The sequence below is a fragment of the Podarcis vaucheri genome (assembly GCF_965113315.1).
Source record: "Podarcis vaucheri genome assembly, chromosome: 8".
In the NCBI taxonomy this organism is placed as follows: Eukaryota; Metazoa; Chordata; class Lepidosauria; order Squamata; family Lacertidae; genus Podarcis; species Podarcis vaucheri.
In genome coordinates this window covers 36,775,085-36,798,365 of record NC_138766.1, presented here as the reverse complement: position 1 = coordinate 36,798,365, position 23,281 = coordinate 36,775,085, and the positions used below count along the sequence as shown (strand labels likewise).

Sequence of the window (23,281 nt, the reverse complement as noted above, 5' to 3'; positions counted from 1 at the left end):
GAACTAACTTAGTTGGTCTTTAAGGTGCTACAGGAAGGAATTTTTTTATTTTGACTATGGCAGACCAACACGGCTACCCATCTGTAACTCTTTTCTGATGTAAGCCATGCTGTATACCACCACTATTATAAAAGATCAGGGGGCCTGTGTAAATCAGCTTTCATTCATTAGCTGATTTTTCTTTTCACATTAATCTTGGTACAGTTACTTGACAAAGGGGACTTAAAAAAACAACAACCCAGTTCTGATACAGATTTCCATTAAAAAAGTATCTGGGAAATGGTTGTCTCGCATCTATAATTAAAATCATCTTGAATTTTATGTTATGGCAAAATTTGTATGACACTTAGACTATCTATTGTTTAATAGACTCTGTACTAAAGGTACAATCTGAGTCACTTCCAACACAACAACTAGTTGCTCAGAAAGAAGCAACCCCACTGGAGTGAAATATAGGTAAAGGTAAAGGTAAAGGGACCCCTGACCATTTGGTCCAGTCGTAACTGACTCTGGGGTTGCTGCACTCATCTCACTTTATTGGCTGAGGGAGCCAGCGTACAGCTTCCGGGTCATGTGGCCAGCAAGACTAAGCCGCTTCTGGCGAACCAGAGCAGCGCACAGAAACGCTGTTTACCTTCCCGCTGGAGCGGTACCTATTTATCTACTTGCACTTTGACATGCTTTCGAACTGCTAGGTTGGCAGGAGCAGGGACCGAACAACAGGAGCTCACCCCGTTATGGGAATTCGAACCGACGACCTTCTGATCGGCAAGTCCTAGGCTCTGTGGTTTAACCCACAGCATCACCCGCGTCCCTGAGTGAAATATAATAAATAATAATAATAATAATTTTATTATTTATATGCCACTAGGTTGCCCCAGCCACTCTGGGCCGCTCCGAACAAAGTATTTAAAGCACAATAAAAAATGTATGATGCTAACTCAATGGGGTCTGGTTATAATGATGCACTTTTTGGATATACTTCAGCTGCTTTTGCAGAAACTTGTTCTTTACACTTGCAGATCTTCTTTGCTGAACCGAGGCATTCGAGATGATACTTGAAGTTGATTCTATGCAGGGCTGGAAAGAGACTGGGTTTGTATGATCTACTTTGTGTTTTTTTACCAGACCCCAGGGTCTGCCAAGAGGAAAGTACAAGATGTGGGGGGGGGGATTCAATTACATGTTGCACCCTACACACTGGATATACTAATACAAACATACATCTGAAGTATGGTAAATCATGGATTCCAACACATAACTCTCAAAAGACCTGGTCAAATGCAATAAACTAAAAAAAAAAATTAAAAAAAAAATTAGGATGACAAACACTGAGGTTAAGAGATAAATGACTGGCACAAGGCCAGCAACGAAGATTTAAGCAGCAACAAAAACCCTTTCCATTTGACTTGCTATTGTTAATCCATTAGGAGTCAGAAACCCTTTCAGGCTCTTGCAAATCACTCAAGCAATAGATCCCAGTCTTCCTTCTGCCCATCCCTGCAGCAAGGCATTACCTTGTTGGAAAACAAAATGCAACAACGAGCCAGTTCTATCCATGAACCTAACGGTGAGCCAAAACCTAAGGCTTCTAAAGGAGAGAACAAAAATCCCCAAGGGACACTACAATGCTTTCTTGGACTTCAGACGAAGGATTAAGGAGTCTCTCTCTTTTTTTCCCCTTTTCCATGGAAGGTAATGAATAATATTTAATAACGTCCTGATGTTTCTGCTGGCAGCTTCCTGGATGTACCCTGATTCTTTGGAGTCACTAATAGGTGGCAGAAGATGTACTCAACTGTTTATGTACACCGTGGCTGTTCTTCTCCATTCAGTGCACAAGGAGTTTCATTGGTCTGTGAGAGGTGCATGATTTCAATACTCCCTCCAATATAATTTATCCCTTATCCTATAAGGAAAAGAGATAATTTAGCAGAAAAGAGACATTTCAGCAGAGGGCCCTGCATTCTCTTTATTTTAATGCCTTATTCGCCTCTTTGAAATCAAGGGCTTCCCAAGGCTTTGGTTTGCAACCTGGTTTTGGGTTTTTTTTAATGCTGTAAGCCTCAGAACTTGCACTTTCCAGAAGACAGTCCAATGTCTGGAGGACTGTGTTGTCCAAGTCCAGTTTCGACATGATGCTGAAAAATAAGAAACAGATACAAATCGCTTGGATGCCACCTTTTCCCACCTCCCCACTGGGGATAATCTCCTTGTGTGCAGTACTGCCTAGTTTATCGCAGTGAACAAAATGCCAGTTTGCTAGTTATCTGTAAATCCTGGCTCTGGCATTGCTACACTGAGACTACAATTCCATATCTGGCCAAGAGCCCCCATATTGGGAGGATGAAAGTGGGGAGCCAGCATCTCCCTCCTCGGGGCACATGCAATACATTTTGCTACTTAATGACTAGTGATGTTAGGGGAATCTGTCAAAATGGACTATGAAGTGGATTTCCTTCAGTGACTACCCATTTGACCCCCACTATGGCACAGAAGCTTGCTGTGAAAGCTATTCACCTTAATTCTCTACAACGATTAAAAAGAATAAAAACCACACACATCAGAATTGTGTGTTGGTTAGCAATTTATACAATGCATTAGATTCTCCAAAGTGATCACAGACATAATTAAAGTTCAATAGCAGCATGCCACCATGTGGAGTGTCTTTGTAGATGACTAGTCTTTTCAAAATTCCCCCCTTCCTTTTTTCTATACCATATGCAAGCAGCTGGATTTGATCACCTCCATGCATTATGAATAGAAATAAAGAAGGGTTGTAAAGCACTCTGCAAGCCAAAATTCCTGTAAACATCATTGATCACAATTGGGTATAGAAATAAGGCATGGATTCACTCGCATCATGAGTAAAAATATATAGCCTATATACACATCAGCGAGTGCCAAATAACAGCTTTTAGATTTCTGAAATGGCTTCTTACACAGCAATCAGAATACTTAGCGTTAGAGCATTCAATGCATTATCTTCGTAGGACAAATCTGTAAGTTAAGTCAGCGCTATTATCTCTATATTGCAGCAGAGATAATAATAGTTGTGTGCCTAAGGCTACCTAGTGAGTTTGTGGCAGAGGCAAAATCTGAACAGCCTTCCTACTCCACAGCTGCATGTCCAAAAAGTTACCATGCGTTACCAACTGTTTGGTTGGATTTCTATCAATGCTGCTCTGTGGGTTACGGGTGTATGTGACTGCTGATTTGCTACTAGGTCAGGTTCAAGGTGAACCCTGAAAAATGGCAACAAGTCGGCTTCCCTGATCTGCAATGAGGTTCACTAAACAAAGTTCCCCTACCTTTATTTATACTAAAAGGCTACACACTAAGTAAGCACTCATCTTCCCCAAGGCTATGTGAGTTGACGCCAGGCCCCTCCAATAGATGGCTGGCCTTGCTGTATGGTGACCTTGAGGTTCTGCTGTATGGTGACTAGGTGATAGATACTAACTTTGAGATCTTGGACTACAGTACCTAGGTAGATTCATCAGAGAAGGTAGGTAGGCACTGGCCTTGGAGGATCTGCCAAGCACAATGCAAGCAGCCGCTGTCCTTGAGAATGCAGGTGACTCCTGGCCTTGAAAGACTCCTAGATAACTCCTAGAGTTGCCTGAAGCTGTCCAGAAAGCTTCCCTCTGCAGTTTTATAACAGGGGAGAAATGGGGGAAAGAATTGGAGAACTAAGCACTGAAGAGAATAATTGCAATACACCACACTAACTCCTTGAGATCATGTTGGTCTTCTGCAATTTCCATTACAAGTACTTACATGTCAGAATCTTTGTATTAATCAGAAAAGTTGCAAGTTATCAACAGCTGCACAGGGATTACAAATCTGGTGTTCTTCACTGTAATGAGGCCAGCAGGTCTAAATCAGTGCACTCTCTTTTTCTTAATGGTGCATGATCTAATAATGCACTCCTTCACCTTAAAGTTTATTGGCATTTAGCAAGTTGAAGGTGTAACCACAATACATCCCCCCTGGTGACCATGGTCGATCCATTCCAAGCTTTTTGTCAAGTGCATGAAACCAAGAAAATAACTCCATCGGCTGCTGCGTTCTGCCATTTGCCATGAATCCCACTTGCACTGCCAGCATGATATAATGTCTCAGTAAGTGTGCATATGGAAGATTCTGTTCCAGAAATTATTTATGATGAACTCCCATTGCAATGTCTATGGAACCCATCAAGGCAGGGTTCCTCATGAGAAGACCCTTGTGATGGAAAAAGCAGAGAGGGCACTGCAGGTGTATTAAGTTTCAGTAAAAGAGCAGTATTTCCCTTGCCGTTGAAAAGTGGCTATTTGAATTGAGTTTGATCCATATATTTTATGTATATTGACCTGAAAGACTAGACAAAGCAAGAGAAGGAGGATATAATGAACTTAATATTGTGTTGCTAAATGGAAAACAATATATACAGGAGCATAGGAATCTGCCTTAATATCTGGCTGGTCTTTTTGTCTGTCTAGGCTTGTCATACATCAGGAAAATTCCTGACATGTCTTGGTTTTGGGGCGTCGGAGGGAATTTTGCCAAATTAGCAAAATGTCAGGGAAAACCTGGATGTATGGCAACACAATGGAAGAAGCAGCAGAAACAGCCCAGAAAGCTTAAAATCACAATTTTGGGGGTTTGATTGTTTTAAATATAGCAACCCTATGTCTGTCTAGATAGCCTAGCACTGTCTACTCTGGGAGCAGTTCTCCAGGGTTTCAAACACAAGGTCTTTCCCACTGGCTTCTCCCCTGATCCTTTCCACTGGGGGTTGCAAGAGATTGATCCTGGCCCCCTCTGCATGCAGAGCACGTGCTCTCCTACTGAGGTACAACCTTTTCCTTAATGATATCTCTGTGATATGATGGAGCCTGCCCAAACATCATTTTGGTTGGCGTGGCTGGCTCCACGTTTTAGAGCAAGGAACCTTCCATGGCTCCCCATTTCTGAGCGAGTCCTTCTTCCCACCACCATCATTGCCAGCTATTGTCACTCCTCTCCTGATCATTGCTACCACTTGGAATGGGGGACAAATTTGATTCAGTTCACATTTAAAGGTGAGCCTACCTGATTTGTACTTTCCAAAACAATACACAAACCAAGACACAGCCATCCTTCAAAAACTACACTTCTCCAGATGGACAGAAGAGGAGGGGACCTGTGTAGGAGACAGGATAGAGTGGGTTTTCTCAGGATGAGAGGCTGAGAAAGGTGGAAGCTATCCCAGGTGAGAGCTAAGAGGACTCATATCTCTGTGTGTAAATTGAAAATTAAGATAGAGTGGTGATGGAAGTGTATATATATCCATTTTCCTTTTATTTTTTCCCCTTTTCTCTTTGCATTGTTTGTTCAGATTAAATCTGTTTGGTTTAGTTGTTCTTGGTTTTTATTGTATTACATGTTGAAAACCTTTAATAAAACTGATGGCGGGGATCTATTACAATATTTACACTTTTCTGAATTTGGTGATGCAGTTCTCCTGCCAAGCAATGTTAGGGTTGCCATTTTTTTAAAAAAAAGGAAAAAACAAAAACAGGACACCCCGAAAGTTGTTGATCCTTTTTTAGGAAGGACCCCAAAATTGTTCAGGTTTTTTTTTACAAGAACGCAAAAAAATCACGATTGACATGCCTAAGATCAAAAGCGTTCAAAAATTTCCTGACATCAATTCTGCCTTTGAAATCCTGGTAATGTCCAGGAAAATCCAGACATATGGTAGCCCTAAGCAACGTGTACAAAAATGCATCTACTAGTATGCGTTAAAAGGCATGTATTAGTAAACATAACATACATAAAAATGCTTTATAGGAGGAGAAAGTGTTTTGCGAAAATGTGTGCATTGCAATAAGAAACGTGTATATTAGGAGAAATTTGCACTAGAGCATTGGTGAATTTTCAGGAGGACCTTTAAATCATCACAAACTGATGTGGAGATGTGGACTTAGTTGGCTCTTCCCTGCCTCTCACTTATTTCCTTGGCAGGCAGAGAGCCCCTGAACGAGCAATTCCTCCATCTCACCACCACTGGGCCAGAGCAAGAGGAAGGTGAACAAGCAAGCAGGTTGCTGTGGTGCAGAGATGGAGCAGGTCCAGGGTAGAGCCAGTGTGGTGTAGTGGTTAAGAGCGGTAGTCTCGTAATCTGGGGAACCAGGTTCGCGTCTCCGCTCCTCCACATGCAGCTGCTGGGTGACCTTGGGCCAGTCACACTTCTCTGAAGTCTCTCAGCCCCACTCACCTCACAGAGTGTTTGTTGTGGGGGAGGAAGGGAAAGGAGAATGTGAGCCACTTTGAGACTCCTTAAAGGGAGTGAAAGGCGGGATATCAAATCCAAACTCTTCTTCTTCTTCTCTGGTGTGGGCCTTCAGCAGATGCCCAAACAAGCCAGTTATTGATGCCAGCCCTCTTGATTGGATTCAGCTTTAAATAACTCACCCCATCTGATCCCCACCTACTAAGAGAAATGGAGCGAAGCACCAAGCATTCAAAAAAATTCCAGCTACAAAATATTAACCATTTTAATTTGTACTTTAAAAAGAAAAGCTTTACAAACAGAGCCCATTTAAGCGAGCAGATCTTTCGACAAGGAGATGCAACGCAGATGACCGTGTAAGAAACATGCCCAACTACTCACTTTGCTTCATAAATGGGAATGGCTAGGGGCAGACTCTCCCCAGCGATTTCCGCCCTTATTCCCAGATCATCAGGTGAGTTAGTGCAGCTGCCTTCTATGTCAGAGTTCCAACATTATTATTTTTTGCCTTACATTTTGCCAGATTTTCAAACCTGGAATCCACTTAGCACATGCCTGGATGTAAAAGCTAGTCGACTTCCACTGACCTACTCTAGAGTAAATGATTTGAGGCTTGCGGCCAAAGTCATCATTAGCAAGGACCCATAAAAACAAGCAGAGAAATGCTGAAATTAAGAGTCCCCACCCACTGTGCTTAATACATATCTCATGAGTCATATGCAGCTAAACTGTGAGAAATTTGTGTGGGTGGGTGGTGTATAGTTTTTCTTGTTGATTGCTCGGGTGCTTGTCTTGGTCTAATAAGTATTGCACCGTGGGATAATAAACGCAGGAAATGAAAGCTTCAAAAGCAGTCCAGGCAGATAGGTGCAACATTTGTTGGACACAAAATGTGGTAAGAAAATGACTATGCTGGTGGAAAATATACCGGGACAACTGGGGCCTGCAACACAATGCTGTAGGGTGGAGTTCCACCTAACCAACCATTCTTTCAGGATAGTCCATTTCTATTTTCTTACCCCCCCCCCAGTTTTTCATCCTTTCCCCAACACTCAGTCAACATTCCATGTCATCTGAATATGCTCAGTTCTCATTGGGCAGTTTTGGGGGGTTCCCCCCTTCAGATTTTTTTCCTAAAGCTTTTTTTTCTACTTATAAGTTATTGATTGATTTTAAATGGCAAGAAGTAATATTTTTTTAAAAGAATAATTTTTATTAAAGATTTTTATGAATTACAAAAGAACGTGCAATGTCTCTCTGTGTATGGACAAATATGATATTTGGGGGGAATAAAATATATAGTAGGTTATGAATTATTGTATATGCATTAGAACAATAATCATTTATATACTATTGTATTAGCTAAGTATAAAAAGAATTATAGTGGTTTGTGGGTTTTTAATACGCTTTTTGTCTCTTTTTATCTGCTTTTCACTTTATTTTGTTTAACTGAAATATTTTCAATAAAAAAATTATTTATTTTTTTTAAAGATTGTTTTTGTACTTCTCCAAATTTAAGTTCCCCCAGACCTTCTCCTCATGGTCAAAGGCCTGGAAACGATGCCTTATGAGGAACGGCTAAGGGAGCTGGGCATGTTTAGCCTGGAGAAGAGGAGGTTAAGGGGTGATATGATAGCCATGTTCAAATATATAAAAGGATGTCACATAGAGGAGGGAGAAAGGTTGTTTTCTGCTGCTCCGGAGAAGCGGACACGGAGCAATGGATCCAAACTACAAGAAAGAAGATTCCACCTAAACATTAGGAAGAACTTCCTGACAGTAAGAGCTGTTCGACAGTGGAATTTGCTGCCAAGGAGTGTGGTGGAGTCTCCTACTTTGGAGGTCTTTAAGCAGAGGCTTGACAACCATATGTCAGGAGTGCTCTGATGGTGTTTCCTGCTTGGCAGGGGGTTGGACTCGATGGCCCTTGTGGTCTCTTCCAACTCTATGATTCTATGATTCTATGATTCTATGATTCTATGATTCTATGCTTAGATAGTGCCATTTTGGTTTCATAAGGAAACAGACTCAGAGACCGAATCTGCTGTTAGTATTATAGGATGGCACAGAATAAATGGAAGTCTGCCCTTGGAATTCCTTGGGTTCTAATTCTTTTTCGCTGCTCGAAGGGCCAGTTAATTTACTTGCCTAGAACTACTGCAGCCCTACATGGTGGTGAAGAATAGAACATCTTCGCTTCAAGGTGATGGCCAGTTGTCACCTGACACACTGCGAGCTCCCATAAAGCCATTGACTGAGTCACTAGGAACCTGCAAAAATTCAGAGGAGAGTTGGTGAAGCATAGAGGCAAGAAAGATCTGGAAGAGGAAGAGGGAGAAAGCCTGAAAGAAGGGCTGGCTATCATGAATTTGATAGAAAATGGGAGAGAGGGATGATAAAGTGGGGAGGAATGCGTAAAAGAGACTGGGGGAAAAGAGGGGAAAGTTCTAAAGGAAAACTTCACACAGACCTTTGAAATACAAAGGGCAGACCCATAATTTTCTTGTTTCTTTTTCCTGTATATATCTTACAAGTTTGACACAATTGGCTTTTATTAGAGGACATGGTTTTTAGTTCAAGAAGTAATGTTGCCTTGCAAGCTTGCCCTGTTGATGTTTTTTATTTAAAAAAACACGGCTAGTACAAGCTCTACTTGCTTGTGAGGCTAAATAAATGATGTCATCCTAAATAGTTGGGTGTGAGGTGGAAGAGTAAGGTGGGGCAGATGAACTCTCCAAGCGGCTTCAGTGTTATTTGCTGCCCTCCCTGCGACCCCTTCACCACCTTGCAGGGCTTTACAATCACCTGCTTCTTTGAGTATAGCTGGCGATTTAGTCTCTGTAATAAATCCACTAGACAGACGCTACACCATGTCTCAGAACCAGAATCCGCAGTCCCAGGACTCCATTGCAGCTGGAGCAAGGCTGTGGCTAGTGAAGTGATAAGTTTAATATAGTGCCTAGGAGAAGACGACAAAAGTAAGATGGGTCTTTCCATGCGAAATGGCTTCAAAAGTGAGTCCTGTAGCAGCCGAACTGGATGTCCTCAAAGAGACATTATTGGGTGCTATTGGATTGATAGGTCAAAGTATTCCCCGCTCCCATAATCTAAGGCAAGCCTTCCAAAACATCGGATCGCATTCCAAACATATGTTAGCTATACAAAGTTCAGTAGTTTCTTACGGGTCCGTTCCAAAGTTGCTTAAATAGTTGCAGCAACGGATATTTCACAACAGGGCTTGGATTTGCAAATCACACTGCTAAAAAGTTCAAAAGACAAGGCAAAAGTCATCAACACGACTAGGAACTGTATGCACTAAATCGAGCCTCTGCCTCTGCAGGTAAGGATGGCGAACAGGTTAATATGGACTTTGGAATACCTATGAGTGCAGACAAAGAATATCACCCTGATAGTACAGCAAAGGTCTTCCTCTGCTGTCAATATTAGACATTCCTGACTGAATTGCCTTTCTGGGTTAGGTCCTGCATCTGCAAATAAATATTTCTTCCAGGGATGGATGGGCAATCCATGTCCAGCACTTGGGCCTCCAGTGAGGCATATGTATTCATGAATATAGGTCTTTTCTGAATGAATCTGACCACTCTCTTCAGGAGAGTCCTGCTCTGGGTTATTATATACCCCCTACACCAAGTAATAGCACCCAATGTGTGTAATTTCCACTCCAAAAGCCACACACAGCAGCCATCTTATTATTGCCACCTACTGCCTCCTTTATCCCTTTCACTAGAACCTATATTCTACCAGCATCCAACAGTTTTAGCCTTTTGGTTTCAAACTTTTTCCTAAGTAGGCCTTATTGGCCCATATAAAAAGTTTTCAAGTTTAACTATGATGTTTTCCCCTCCCATGCTGTGCTAACATTCATGGAATCAAACTAAGCCATATTCAGATTCGACCCATTGAAACAAATGGGCTTTTTTAAGTCCAGGGAGTTGTATCCAATGATAGCGTGAAGTTGTCATTTGGCAGTATAGCTGTTCTGCTGGCGAAGTGTTTTGCGCTAGTGGAATGTTGCGCAGGAGAATGCATATGCAGGTTGCTGGTAACTTTGTAGCACAAAAGATGGCATGAGCTGATATGCAACAAGTTTCTGCGGGTGCAACTGTTGGGTTGGTATCCTCGTTGCGCAACATTCCATCTGCTTGCGCAACAGCCTTTGTGCTAGCAGATGGAGAACGTTGGAAACAGTCCAGCGATTCCATTGGGTCTACTCTAAGAATGACTGAGTCAGATACCACCCCATATATTTATTTGAGTTTGTAATCTACCTTGCTTTCTGTTCAAAGGAAGGCAAGATAAAAAGACAGGAGAGCTTATGACTCTGTTCTCTAAAGAGCAGCAAGAAGAAATCAGGCTCTCTCAAGTATTCTAAACTTTTATGTTGCTTTTTTTAAAAAAAGGATTTAAAGTCTGAGTTGATGCTAGTTTGCCTGGATTTGAACCAGGTACCATAAATAATCTTTAGACTGACTTTAATAGGAGTTCTATTGACCCTTTTTATAAAATGTGCTGAGGGATACAGGCAGAATGTACTCATGTGAATACACATTTTTGAGGTTGGGAACAGGGCCCATGCTTCTATATAATATAGTGAGAAAGGGTGGTTAACTAGCTCACGATATGCAGCGAAAAAATGAAACACAGAAGTGTAAATACCAGAGGCAAATAGAAAACGGCAGTTCGAAATATAAATTAAGAAAATGTCCTGGCTTGAGCGATCTCCGAGGGAAAGCTTTGAAGAGTAACTTCTTAGAGGACTTAGAGCGGGTTCCAAAACCGATGGAACAAACAATGGCTGTGGCCGCGGGTAGAGAATGCCACAATGAATGGCAGGTCTTGGCAGAGTCCTTTATATCAGGAGAATAGACCACCTACAAAGCTCCAAACACCAACGAAGAAAGTTGCCACGTCTTGGAAGTTGCATAGGTGGAACTGCAATAGATTTCATATATTCAAATTTCAACAAGCACAGCACACGCAGACACAATTTATTCTGCTACTGCGCTGGACAAAGGTACTTCAGATATTGTGAAACAGCCATGAAACACACTGTGTGACTTTGGGCCAGCCACACTCTCTCTCTCTCGATCTATGGAATTAAAATCGCAATACAATAAAATGTAATTTTGTACGTATCGCTCTGCTTTCCTTTGGACCACATCAGTGAAGCTGAGAGGAGGGCCTTGTCGTCTGGGCACCCCATGACCTCCATACACACTGCCCAGACATGTACCTTGGGGAGGTCATTTTGGTGCTGCTAATGAACTCCATGGTCGGGACGCGGGTGGCGCTGTGGTCTAAACCACAGAGCCTAGGACTTGTCAATCAGAAGGTCGGCGGTTCGAATCCCCATGACAGGGTGAGCTCCCGTTACTCAGTCCCTGCTCCTGCCAACCTAGCAGTTCAAAAGCACATCAAAGTGCAAGTAGATAAATAGGTACCACTCCAGCGGGAAGGTAAACAGTGTATCTGTGTGCTGCTCTGGTTCGCCAGAAGTGGCTTAGTCATGCTGGCCAGATGACCCAGAAGCTGGGTCCTTCGGCCAATAAAGTGAGATGAGCGCCGCAACCCCAGAATCGGTCACGACTGGACCTAATGGTCAGGGGTCCCCTTTACCCCCCTAATGAACTCCATTGTCTCTCGACATTGCCAACAACAACAAATGAACCCCACCTGAAAATAGCAAGTCTGGAAGCGCCCTCAGTGGAGGAAAAGCAAGAAGAGGCCCAGGATTCCCTTGCCACATCCCCACCTCCCCCAAGCATTAAACAACCTCAAACATATATTTCTTTATTATTTCAGGTCTTCCACAAATCTGCTTATGTGAGGAGCAAACAGAATTAGGAGGGGGTGGCAATAGGTGCCACATACGCCCACGAAGAGCTTCCACACCAGCAGGGACTGCAGATGTACAACAGGTTATTTTTACCTCAGATTTTCTGTGGTAAGGGGAAATCTGGCTTAAACAAAGAAAAAGTACAGGCTTGCATATTGATGACAATGACGTCATGCAGATGCTGTGAAGCATGAGCCGCAATAAGTTGGCAACAAACAGCCGCAAGGAAGCACCCTCTGTCACACTTCGGTTGAATTTTTCACGTGTTTCAGCTGAATTTGGAGTTATCCTTTGCAATTGTATACTTGCTGTATCTCTTAACTCCCTTCTCTCTTCCTCCTGCTCCCCCCTCCCCCCTCGCAATCCAGTTCATTTTTAAAAAATCACATACCAAAGCACTGAGCAATGAAAAGATGCTCTATCATTCATTATTAATTTGTGAAATAGTTGGAAATTGGTCTCCAGTGAGAGAGCGCAACTGCATTAAACGTTTGATTTTTTAAAAAACATTTTGCCTGCCTTCTCATTTGTGGGAAAATCAAATCTTCATTGTATCAAAAATGGAAAATTAATTTCTGGGCAAGGAAGGCTAGAGATCTCTGGAGGCCATTACTTTCCATTTCTCTACCTGCGGTTTGCCTTCTGACAGGTTGTGTTGTTGTTGTTTCTCTTCCTGCCTGTCAGGAGTCAGAGCCGCCTTATCAAAGCTAAGCTCCAAACCGGAATAGGAGTTAGTTATTGACAGAAATAGATGCAGTGCTCTATCTCTCTCATGTCCCCACCAGTTTTAGTGGAGAGCCTCTGTCCTGCCTCTTTGAAATTAACACAATGAGCCATTCAATTGCTGTATATAAAACTTTATGCTGCTGATAAACTCTCCCTTCCTCAGCCTCCTTTCTTGATCCGCAAGTCAAAAATGGATACCCTATGATTTACACAGCATTCTTTCCCTTTTCAAAAAAGGGTATCATTCTCTCGCTCTCTATTTTAATGAACTTTTTATTTCTAAAGAATTTAAAACAATATTTTCACCTACTCTTCCCCATGCATAACATAGCATAGACGTATACAGCAACAAAAATAAAATACAGGACATATGAACAGCTTTATAAAATAGAGGGTTGAAGCCACCTGAGTTGTACTCAGAGTAGACCCATTGAAATTAACGGGGTTATTGATTGATTGATTGATTGATTGATTGCATTTATATGCCATCTTTCCCTCCAAGGAGCTCAAGGTGGCAGACATAATTTCCCTACCCCCCCCCTCATCTGACTTGTACAACAACCCTGTGAGGTGGGAAAGGCTGAGAGGCAGTGACTGTCCCAAGGTTACCCAGTGAGCTTCATAGCCAAAGGTGGATTTTAACCCTAGTCGACTCTGAATAAGACAAGCATTAGATACATCCCAAAGTCTGTCTGTCTGTCTGTCGGTCTGTCTGTCTGTCTGTCTCTCTCTCTCTCTCTCTGTGTGTGTGTGTATGTGTTTGTGTGTTGTTGTTGTTGTTTAGTCGTTTAGTCGTTTAGTTGTGTCCGACTCTTCGTGACCCCATGAACCAGAGCACGCCAGGCACTCCTGTCTTCCACTGCCTCCCGCAGTTTGGTTAAACTCATGCTGGTAGCTTCGAGAACACTATCCAACCATCTCGTCCTCTGTCGTCCCCTTCTCCTTGTGCTCTCAATCTTTCCCAACATCAGGGTCTTTTCCAGAGAGTCTTCTCTTCTCATGAGGTGGTCAAAGTATTGGAGCCTCAGCTTCACGATCTGTCCTTCCTGTGAGCACTCAGGGCTGATTTCCTTAAGAATGGATATGTTTGATCTTCTTGCAGTCCATGGGACTCTCAAGAGCCTCCTCAAGCACCATAATTCAAAAGCATCAATTTTTTGGCAATCAGCCTTCTTTATGATCCAGCTCTCACTTCAATATATCACTACTGGGAAAACCATAGCTTTAACTGTACGGACCTTTGTTGGCAAGGTGATGTCTCTGCTTTTTAAGATGCTGTCTAGGTTTGTCATTGCTTTTCTCCCAAGAAACAGGTGTCTTTTAATTTCGTGGCTGCTGCCACCATCTGCAGTGATCATGGAGCCCAAGAAAGTAAAATCTCTCACTGCCTCCATTTCTTCCCCTTCTATTTGCCAGGAGGTGATGGGCCCAGTGGCCATGATCTTCGTGTTTTTTTTATGTTGAGCTTCAAACCATATTTTGCACTCTCCTCTTTCACCCTCATTAAAAGGTTCTTTAATTCCTCCTCACTTTCTGCCATCAAGGTTGTGTCATCTGCATATCTGAGGTTGTTGATATTTCTTCCAGGAATCTTAATTCTGGCTAGGGATTCATCCAGCCCAGCCTTTCGCATGATGAATTCTGCATATAAGTTAAATAAGCAGGGAGACAATATACAGCCTTGTCGTACTCCTTTCCCAATTTTGAACCAATCAGTTGTTCCATATCCAGTTCTAACTGTAGCTTCTTGTCCCACATAGAGATTTCTCAGGAGACAGATGAGGTGATCAGGCACTCCCATTTCTTTAAGAACTTGTAGTATGATATATGGTATATCTCCCCTTGCCTAGAACCACTGTGATTGGGGTCACCCCTGCTCCCCCCAGCTGCTGTCTTTCTGGGCACATCTTACAGCCCTAATTTAAAATCGACAAAAAAACCCAACACATAAGTTGAAAGTGGTTAGAAACCATTTGCAACATTTTAAGCAGGGCAATTAAAACAGCAACAGAACCCCTCAACAAAAACCCCTAAATTGTAGACAGCTTGACATGCTACATTCCTTCAATACAAACACACCTTATTTAATTCCAGTTCTGGGAGAGCTTCTGGCACTTGTTGTGCCTGTGGGCCTGCACCCATGGGCTGTGTGTCATTGCCCAATAGGGCTGCCTTTGTTGACACAAAAGGTGGCATGGTTAAGGGGTTAGAGTCCAGGATTCAGGATAGGCCCACAATGTCCTTTTACTTGGACCTGCATATACATGAGAAGTCTGACTTTTATTACTGCTATAAGAGAACAGTGTTAAGTTAGATTGTCATCTTTGCTCTATATCCACCTCTCCCCGGCAAAAAAAGAGGTTATAAACCAATACAGTGGTACCTTGGGTTAAGTACTTAATTCGTTCCGGAGGTCCGTTCTTAACCTGAAACTGTTCTTAACCTGAAGCGCCACTTTAGCTAATGGGGCCTCCTGCTGCCACCGCGCGATTTCTGTTCTCATCCTGAAACAAAGTTCTTAACCTGAAGCACTATTTCTGGGGTAGTGGAGTCTGTAACCTGAAGCGTATGTAACCTGAAGCGTATGTAACCCGAGGTACCACTGTAATCTGAAAAGGCTCTCCGTGTTCCTGTAGGAGTTACCCAGTGCAAATCTTCCCTGCGTGTGTCTTGTGTCCTGGGTACATGCATTTTACAAAAGGAGTGGAAGAATATTTGTGCTTCTCTAAAGCTCCACTTCTCATCTGAACTGAATCAGATGTGAAGCAAGTTAAAACGTACAATCCTGCCATATTTTGCATGAAAGTTTGTCATTTCTGTGCTAGGTCAAGGGAAAATGCTGCTGCTTTACATCTCCTGTGAAATGATATATCAAAGCAGTGGAACTGGAGGAAGAATTCCTCTCATTTTCAGCAAAGGAAGAGGATGAACTAGGTTAATAAGGATTTCTTTTATTTTAAAATATGTAGCTGCATTGATGCCTCAAGGTGTTTATGCTAAAGTCCTGGTAGGGCCCCTAGTGGCCATTTAATGCCAGCGCAAATGTTTTGGTGTAGATTGAACACGATACAGTATCTGCACTTGGTCTTCAAGCATTCCCTGCTTGAATGAAATTACAGGCCTCACCTTCCTTTCACTTCTTCCAAATTTGCACGAATTTCTTGTACAAGTAAGCAGAAATATGGTCAAAATGCATCTTTTCAGGTCTGCAATGTTTAAACTAAACTATATGAGGAGAGATACAGGCAAGTTTGCGGCTCTGAAATTAGCCTTGCTTGTTGGTGGTGCAACCAATATTAAAGTCTGTAAGAGTAGTGAATAAAACAGACACAATAGTTCTAAAAGTGATATACAGTGGTACCTTGGGATACATATGCTTCAGGTTACAGACTCCACTAACCCAGAAATAGTACCTCGGGTTAAGAACTTTGCTTCAGGATGAGAACAGAAATCGTGCTCCAGCAGCACGGCAGCAGCGGGAGGCCCCATTAGCTAAAGTGGTGCTTCAAGTTAAGAACAGTTTCAGGTTAAGAACGGACCTCTGGAACGAATTAAGTACGTAACCAGAGGTACCACTGTATATATGATAGCAACTGTAACATTCTGTCGATCTGTTTGCTTGTTTACGGCCTGTTGCATGGCAATATCACTGCTCTGCAATAACATTGCTTTATTCAGTTAAAAATACTTTGTTTTCTAACTGCCTTTGCCACATCTACAGACAGATCTCCAAAGAACTTCAGCTCAGGATACTACACAATAGAAATCTCAGAATGAATGTGTTGTGCATTGTTCTTCATTGTTCTTCTTTTTTACCTGAATCAGTAGAAAAATACATCTTAAATGTGGTATAATAAACATGGAATATATGTGATTCATCTCCACCCCAATTTTGAGCTGCTGATATATTGAAATACAAACCACTCATATCAGCGGATGAGAAGTTATTGAGGGATATGGAAAACAATGCATTCAAATGTAGTGTTAGCAAGCAAACGAACAGCGCCATAGGAAGCTGCCTTATACAAACTCAAAACATTTGTCTATCTAGCTCACTACCCTGGGCTAGCATTGCCTCTCCAGAGTTTCAAGACAGGAGTCTTTCTCAGACCTTTGTAGAAATTACAGGAATTGGACCAGGGGGCCTTCGGTGCAGAGCATGTTTTCCGCCACTGAGCTGAGGTCACAGGAGAATATGCATGGCTAGCAGACACAAACGGCATCTCAGAACAGAACTACTTAAAATCCAAAAGCATCAGTTTCACAGCAGTGTCCACCAGACTTGTTTGAGCCCAAAACTGGGCTGTAGTCAGAAGAATCTATTTTGGAGGATGGAAAATCCAGCAATAGAGGCTTTTAAAAGTCTCTGAAGTATCATACAAATCCCCATTTATAAGAAGACAATGTTTCCCCGTAGACTTTTCTATAAGTAGAATTGTATTGTAAAAGCCATCTGATGTAAAAAGAGAAGCCATATTTCACTTTTTAATAAATAGAGGTAGTGTTTATATGAATAAAAGGGGCCAGGGAGTTTTTTCCCCCTGGATGCATTTAAATAGTTCAAAGTCTCAGCCAGTTAATGTAGCCCAACATGCCCAGGAAAACCTCGAGATGTGGGACTACTGTGCGAAAACTTCATGGTGCCAGCCGAAATAATGAGAAATTTTATACTTTGCTGGTTTTATAATATAGCCAAGTAATTTCTGCCCTTTCCTCTAAATCTTGGCTCCTTTCTACAGAATGCTGTGGGGGTGGGGAGACCTGGTTTCAAAAGCAAATAATATCTTGCTAGGAAATGAGAGAAAGAGAATGGTGCCTGCACATTTTCCCGTCCGCAGCTAATAGTAATTCCCTGTGTCTTTGTGCTATTTGGGCTGAGGATGTGCTGTGGGGAGGAAGGTTCTTCCATGATGCCCCCCAGACGAAGCTGGAGTTCAGCTTCCATACTTACTCATCAATATGGTCAGAGAGGATGGTAGTTTTATCTAGGAATGGGGGAGAAAAATGATTCAGTTCACACTTAAACATGAATCTACCTAGTTCACACTTTTCGAAACCACCTGAGAACCGAAATGCACTTCTCTGAATTTTGCCATGCTTTGTAACGTGTACAAAAATACCTATAACGGGGTGTATAAAAAAGGCACTTACATATTAATGAAAATAGCACAAGAGTGCATTGGATTACAGAAAATTGCTTTGCATAAAATGTGTATACAGTGGTACCTCTGGTTAAGAACTTAATTCATTCTCTAATGGGGCCTCCCGCTGCCGCCACGCTGCCAGAGCACGATTTCTGTTCTCATCCTGAAGCAAAGTTCTTAACCTGAGGTACTATTTCTGGTTAGCGGAGTCTGTAACCTGAAGCATCTGTAACCTGAAGTGTCTGTAACCCGAGGTACCACTGTATTAGACAAAATTGCATCCAAGTGCATATGTGAAAAGAAATTTGCATTAAACGGCTTTGAATTTATATAATGATTTTTTTAAAAAAAAAATGCAAACTGATGTGGAAATGTGGATAACTGAACCTTAGGGTGCAATCCTATATGCAATAAGTTGGCGTAAGGCAAGCCCCTTGTAAGTTATGCCAGCGTGAAGCACACCAGATCCAGATCCATTCAGGAGCAGAGCCACTGCTGCCCATACTGGCCTGAGCTTGGCAGGGGGGGAACAAGCCTTTTTATGGGAGCAATCCTATAGCAAGATCTGCCAGGAGGAGTGGGTGAGGATGCAGTGAATCTCTGGCTGAGCCAGGCAGTACCTCATCTTCAGCTCAGCGGGAGATACATCAGCTTGTCTTCCCCAACCTGGCTTAGCTGGACCCAGTCATCTGGTGGATTTTAAGTTGGTGTTAACCCTGGAAAAAGGGTGTGCGGGGGGCCTGGAGGGGTGGAGTCAGAGGCGGGGTTTGTGCAGGTTCCTAAGCCCAATCATATGACCTGGTGAACTGGCATAAGTTAAGCTCATAAGAAGAGTGATGCAACTAAAGCATTATTTTAAAGGCTGGTTTTCCCTGTGCCAGGTTTAGGCCAGCTCAGCCAATAGCAGTCCCACTGCTGAATGGAGTTTGGATCTGGTGTAACTTTATACCAGCTCAACTTCCCAGGACACTGGTCCTGAAAGACCTACATTGGCTCCCACTACGTTTCCGAGCACAATTCAAAATGTTGGTGCTGACCTTTAAAGCCCTAAACGGCCTCAGCCCAGTGTACCTGAAGGAGCATCTCCACCTCCATCGTTCAGCCCGGACACGGAGGTCCAGCTCCGAGGGCCTTCTGACAGTTCCCTCACTGCGAAAAGTGAGGTTACAGGGAACCAGGCAAAGGGCCTTCTCGGTAGTGGCGCCCACCCTGTGGAACAGCCTCCCATCAGATGTTAAGGAAATAAACAACTATCTGACTTTTAGAAGACATGTGAAGGCAGCAGTGTTTAGGGAAGTTTTTAATATTTGATGTTTTATCGTGTTTTTAATATCCTGTTGGGAGCCGCCCAGAGTGGTTGGGGGAACCCAGCCAGATAAGCGGGGTATAAATAAATTATTATTATTATTAGCTTTACACTAGCATTTTGTGTATAGGGTTGCTGCCCAAAACAGTGTTTGAGTTACAGCATTCTTTTCCCCAGCTTAGTTTACACTGGGTTGCCAGATCACGTGACCGAGAACAGGCTTAAAATCCAACCTAAGTGTTCCCTTTCCGATCCTGCCCCCATGTTCCTGGAACACCCCTTTTTCACATCGGGGGCCAAAACTGGGCCTCACTGCCGCGCAAGTCAGATGACATGTGTGAGATTGCAGCTCCGACAAAGCTCTTTTGAAGGCGTGGTGCCCTAAAATGCTCATTTTGGGCCACTGCATGAGATCGCTGCCCAAAAACAAATCACTTGGGGAGGGGGCAAGATCATGGCCTGAGATCATGGTGCCCTAAACAGCTGCCATGCTCTCACAAGAAAAAAAATGGGATGCCCTGGTTTTAGCTGGACAGCTGAGGGGTATTACATGCCAGCTTAAGATCCACTGAGCTCAGCTCCACCAGATGGTTCTTGGCTGAGCCAAGGATGAGGGAGTTAAGCTGGCACAGCTCAGCTGTGCCAATAACTTCCCAGAGATCTACCGGATCCTAACCCGCTCATCCTAGCACACCTTGCCCCCCATTTAGTGTGTGCTGCGAACTCTGAATGCAGTGTCTCCCCTGGGTAGTCTTTTAAGACTCATTATATGTAATGTGGAAAATCTGAAACTGATCAATACCTGAAGAACACAGGGAATACAGAAGCAGGCTCCTGCAAGCTGGACTCGTCATATTTATGGTGATCCAGCTGTCTGTTAGACGGACATGCTGATGGGGAGGCATTGAGTGTTGTTGCCAGCTCATAAATTGCATGCCCTGTGTTTTTAAAGAGGGAGAGGGGTAATGTAGGGCAGGCAGAAGGAACACACAGTTTTTATAGATAATTGCAAGTTTTATTAAAAAGAACATAAAACTGCAAATAAACTTCCTTTGTACTAGTGTGAATATAATTTTCTCAAATGCAAACAATCTGCGCAATAATAGCACAGGGCCTTTTAAGTTTAGCAAACAGGCTGAGAGAGGCGACCTCACAAATTCGATTCCAATAAACAAGGGAGTGCGCCAAGGATGTATATTAGCTCCCTGCCTATTCAACCTATTCATCAGCGACATGCGAGCACCCCTAGTCAATTCATCTCCAAGTACACACGCGCCTAGACTAGCGGATTACCGCTGTCCACTCCTTTTATACGCAGGCGACGCAGTAATTCTATCTTATACACGTGTTGGACTAACCAGAGCTCTAAAGATCTTTGCCACGTACTGTCAACTCAACCAATTAACCATCAACCATGCTAAATCTAAGATTCTGATTTTCGCCAGAAGTCGGAGATTATACGAATGGAAGCTTGGTGGAGCAAAAATAGAGCAAGTCCTAAAATTTCAATACCTAGGAGTTATTTTTCAATACAATTTGGGGTGGAAAGCACAAATTCAACACCTACTCAACAAGGCCAAAACTCTGTCATATGCGCTCCTCCGATTTTTCTTTTCAGATGGAGCTTTGCATGTTCCCTCGGCCCTAAAGGTGTTCAAGGCAAAAGTGGTTCCCGTGCTTGCTTATGCTGCCCCGCTCTGGGCTGTGATGACAGATCTTACTCCTCTTGAGACTTTGCAAAACCAATTCCTACGTCGGCTCCTAATGCTCCCCCTGTGCGTAAGCAACGCAGCCATGCGATTAGAATTGAAGATCGCATCCTTAGAAACTTGCCTGTGGAAGCAAGTCTTCAATTATTGGTTATCATTGTGGCACAGATTACCAGACCATTACCTTGTCCAATGCTTATGGCAAGATGAATTCTCCAGCCTTTGGACTAGTAGAATTCATGCCAAACTCCTGAGTTATGGAATCTCTCCCCTAGATTCCCTAAAACTAGATCAAATCACTGCTCGAAGACTGATCCGCCAAAGACTGGACGACATCGATTTACAGCGAAATTATACGCTGGGGGGAGGTGTTTGTTCGCCCCAGAACATTGGTATCACTTTAACTTACTGCGTTCCATCATACCTCTCCTCCCTTTCGTCTGTTGCCCATAGGCTGGCCTTCACCAAGGCGAGGTTTAACGTTTTCCCCTCTAATGTCCTGAGACATAGATTCTCAAAGGGCCAAGCCTCCGTCATGTGCGAATGTGATAAGGAGACGCCGGAGTCGCTTCAGCACATTATGTTCACTTGCCCCTTGTTCAATGTGCCACGGGCAAATTTGTTGGGATTAATCATACAGAAGCTAGAGGGTACCCCACCAAAATTCCACCTTGCCCAAATCTTGCAGGATAAGGATATCCATATGACACTGAAAGTGGCTAGGTTCCTGGTCGCTGTCCTTACCCAAAAGCGCTGCCAAGGAGCACTACAAGTTAATTAAGGCGCAGCATGTCATTCCTTCCTTCCATTCCATACTACAGTATTTTATTGTTATAGTGATGTTTTAGCGGCTGTTTTTTCCCACGTGCAAAAACTGTTATTTATGTCTTGTTTTTATCTGTTTGGGCCTATGGCCGCAATAAAACTTCTCTCTTAGCAAACAGGCTGTTTCCCTAATGTTTTGAGAACTGCTGATTTGTAAACTTGAGCAAATCCTTTCATGGTTTTCTTTGGGGGGGAGGGTAGCAAGGGTGAGAGAAAATAGGGATGTTAGAGAAATACGTTCCACTTCCATTTCAAGGTAAACACAACTAACTCCCACTTCAGTCTTCTTTGAATTGTTGCAATACAGGTATCCAACCACCCCCCCAAAAAAATAATCCTACAAAAATGAATATATTATAGGAAGTGTACACATAAATCTGTATACCAGGGAGAACAATGGGGGGGGGGAGAGATGCACTATCCTGGCAAAAAAAATAAATCCAAAATGTGCTTATTAGGCAGAATTAACATCTTAGGAACAGTTTGCTTGCAAGAATGCCTTACTTCATATATGCCCACTCGACTACATCAGTCTGTGGAACTGGCACTGTTACAGGTGCCACACAGTACTCCTTCTGCACATGTAGGAAGTTGATATTTTAGTGTGGCAGAACCGACCCTTTGGAACTCCCTGCTGATTGACATCAGACAGACACATTCATTAAACTCTTTTCGGCACCTGCTAAAGACATTTTTGTTTAGGTACCCAGACATGTAGAAGCTGTTGTGTGTTTCAATCTGGTTTTAGCTTATTGCCAATTTGTATATTATTTTTAAAAATGTTTTAAATACTTGTTTTTAACTGCTAGTGATAATGTTATTGTTTTATTCTTTTTGCAAACCACTTTGAGGTTTATTGCAATCAAGTGGAAGATAAATGTTGCGAAATAAATAAAACTCAGGTGTCTTTAGCCCAGAAAGACGCTACCTCAAGTCTACTCACTACTGTACAGCAGTCTTGTGAGTCCCTCATTCCTTTGTTAAGGAGGTTTGGGACTCATCTCATCATAAGGTTCCAGTGGGGCTTAATTGTAGAGTGTTAATTAACCTCCAGAGCTCTAGAGCCATTTCCCCCTGAGTATCTCCAGGACCCAGGACTGTGTAGTCACTCCACTCTCAGTCCTCTATTTCAGCCGCCCCTACCTAAAAACTGCCTCTTCTCTGTTTACTTTGCTGCCTCAGTAGTTGTGAAAAGTTTCCCCTAAACCTCTGCCATGTGCTGCTACTCACCTCTTCTCCTGCAGCCTGAATGTTGCTTCAGATATGGGGGCTGAGTTGCTCTCACAGGCCTTCAGACGTGCCCACGGTTTTACACCCACTGTATTACATCAAGCAAAGTGGGGTGGTTAAGTTTGCCACCCTGCTACTTCCTGGGTTCAGTGGCGTCGCAAGGGGGGCAGGGAGTGGTATGCCCTGGGTGCCATGTCTGGAGGGGTGACAAGAAGGCACCCCGCA

The 23,281-nt window shown here is 43.0% G+C and overlaps 1 protein-coding gene across 1 annotated transcript in view; it reads right to left on the bottom strand.

Annotated features, from left to right (window-relative positions):
- Positions 1–8,189: 8,189 nt before the first annotated feature.
- The window catches only part of LOC309539753 (uncharacterized protein), a gene marked incomplete at its 5' end in the record, with an annotated part of 197,503 nt that continues 182,411 nt past the window's right edge, over positions 8,190–23,281 (bottom strand). Inside the window, one exon of the mRNA XM_082236102.1 lies at positions 8,190–8,228. The remainder of the gene's footprint in view (positions 8,229–23,281) is intronic.